We start from the raw sequence: 2,921 nt of genomic DNA on the forward strand, positions 1-2,921 counted from the left end.
TATCAAAATGGTTCAGGTCCTAACTGGAGGAGAGGAAGTATTTTGATTATTGGAAGTTATAAGTTGGAACAAATGGCTTTGACGTGTGGAGTTCCTCAAGGTTCAGCTCTAGGACCACTTTTGTTTAGTCTATATACAGTATGCTACCATTAGGTAAGTCTCTACAGAAATGTAATGTTGACTGTCATGGTTATGAAGATGACGCACAGCTATTTTAAGCACCATGTCAAAATGACAACAGTTCAATAGAATTGTTTTGTGTCTGTCTAACCCAAATAAATAATTGGATGAATCAAACTTTCCTCCAGCTGAATCACAACACAAATGTTAGGGTTAGCGTTAGGGTGAATAACTGCTGTTAGCAAACACTTTGAGTCACGGACTTTAAAAACCATAGGTTAAGTCTGAAATCTTGATGTGTTGCTAGATTGTGATCTGACTTTTAGCAGTCAGATCAAATTAATTTCCAAAACAGCCTTTATCCAGACGTAAAGACGTTATGTCCCAAACAGACAAGGAGAAGCTCATGCATGCTTTAATATACGTACTGGATTATTATAATGGTCTTCTAACTGGACTCTCCCAAAAAAAAAGGAGAGAAATTAAACAGTTGCTAGAGTTTATGGAGTGCCAAGTGTAAAATAAAAAGTTAAAAAAGCGCTAACAGCTGTTAACGCTGCTGAAGATTGTAGTAAAATCTAAATTCAAAATGTGTTCATTGAAAACTATATAGACGGTCTCTGTGGTCCGGCAGTTCGAAGTGCATCCCGGACACTGGCCACAACTGCAAGTCTGAAGTGTTGCAGGGAAGTGTTAGCAGTGTTAGCATTAGCGGTTGCTATTGTCTCAGGATGATGACGTCCTAAATAAAGCCGAGCACCAACAGAAAAAACTGGGTTCCATTCCAAAATACTTAAATTAAATTAAATTAAAATTACATTAAATTAAATTAATTTAAAATTACTTCAACATTTGGACACAACGTTTAAGATTTAACTCTTATATTTAGATCAAGAATTTAATATTTACATATATTATTCACACATATTATTTAAATATTAAATAATATCTGTAAATAATATTTACGTATATTATTTAATATTTAAATTTAACATTTAGTAAAAATGAGCAAAATGTAAGAACAGTGAGCTAAATAACAATAAAATCCTAGTGGAAACATTTTAACCAGGATTTTATGTTCAGAAAGTGAGCTAAGTAATGAAAATGTATTAGTGTCGTTTTTTTTAAACATTTTGTTTTACACTTGGTGCCCCATAGAGGCTCGGGTTTTGACCGTATATGTAAGATTTGAGCATTTTAACCCAGTTCTAAAGTCTTTACACTGGTCCAGTCACACATAGAATAACTTTTGAAGTTTTATTGCAGGTATGTAAAACACAAAATGATGTGGGGAAACATTAGATGTACAACTGATTCACTAGAGCAGTGGTTCCCAAACTTTTTATCTTCTGACCCACAAAATATCCATGGCTTAAACTTGTGACCCCAAATATTACTGGTCTGAGTACACGAACTTCGTTAATAACCCTAAAAACACAGGTTTTTTGACAATCTAAACAGCTTATACACAAATATAAATACTTATTTTTACTTATTTTGTGTTTTTGTAATAAATATAGGGAAAATGCTACATCAGCTTTATATCTGGAGATTATCCAAGGTGCTTCATGACCCATAATTGGGTCCCAAGCCCAACTTTGGGAACCAAAGCTGAGAGTCGTTCACAACACATTGTTTCACTGAAATGAAGTCCTTTATTTCTCAACTTAAGATCGTCCAAGTTTAGTTAAAACTCTGGTATGAAAGGCAGTGAACTTCAAGGACTCGTTCCTTTTTTGTAAAGAAGTTTCTTTTAAGCACCCAGACTTTCTTTCTTTTTAAAGTGGTCTTGATCTGTAGTACTCCAGACTTTCTAAAGGTCTAACAAAGTTTTTAATTTCAACTTTGGTTGCCTTTTTTAAAAGTTTTTTTACTATCCTTCAATCCAGTCTTTTGTTTGCTTTTTTAAGCCACTGAACTCTGACCGGTGACGCATTCAGGCATAGAAAGGCTCCTGAACTCTAAGGAAGAACTTGTGTCAACACGTAACAGACAGCTTAAAGTTTGAATAGGATCTTGAGACTTTTTGGTTACAGAGACTCATTTTGCTCCAGTTTCTTTCAGCAAATCCATAAGAAAAAGTTTGTAATAAAGCAGCTGAAGACCAAACACAAACTGTTGTGTTCAGAAAGTCTGAAGAACAGTTGATCAGAACCACTTTAACAGATTAAAGTAAAGTTTGGCTTCTTGGGAAGAGGACACAAAGTAGAGTTTTGAAAGTTTTGCACTGTACTGTATTGAAGCTGATAAGCAACAATTAGATAAGTAATTTAAATAGGTCATTATGCATGTAATACTAGCTGCAGCTGAATGTGTCTAACCTGGACTGTGCTCAGAGAGTCACATGTTTCTGGCTCCTGGTGGCTGTCAGACTCAGTTTGATGTATTTTGTTGGGATTTTGTCTCGTTTAAGATGAGAATCTGCACGTTTTCCCCTGTTGTGATTTTTGCCTTTGATTTATTTCAGCTGTTTTCTTTTCAAATGCTCCTGTGTTGATCCAGAAGCATATCTCCAACATTACCCGCAGAATAAGGCTTAATAAAAATAAACTCCTACTCTTTTTGAGACAAAGCTGTTGTTGCTTCAGGAATCAAAGTTAAATATAGTTTTCACTCTGGTTTTCTAAGCAGCATCTTATGAGGTGCCGTTTATAACGTTACACAGTCAAAAATTACCACCAATATTTTTGTTTTATTAGACTTTTATAACAAACAAAAGAACAGATTTATTTTTCAAAGTCAGTTTTTCACCATATGATTCATACAATTATAAATGTCATAGTTTATAAGCTAAATATTTA

General features: G+C 34.2%; 1 protein-coding gene across 1 annotated transcript in view; it reads left to right on the plus strand.

Moving 5' to 3' along the window:
- Positions 1–2,921, plus strand: part of LOC106531497 (electrogenic sodium bicarbonate cotransporter 1) — a gene marked incomplete in the record, with an annotated part of 80,724 nt that overhangs the window by 72,271 nt on the left and 5,532 nt on the right.

This window comes from Austrofundulus limnaeus, unplaced genomic scaffold, assembly GCF_001266775.1.
Source record: "Austrofundulus limnaeus strain Quisiro unplaced genomic scaffold, Austrofundulus_limnaeus-1.0 Scaffold643, whole genome shotgun sequence".
NCBI lineage: Eukaryota > Metazoa > Chordata > Actinopteri > Cyprinodontiformes > Rivulidae > Austrofundulus > Austrofundulus limnaeus.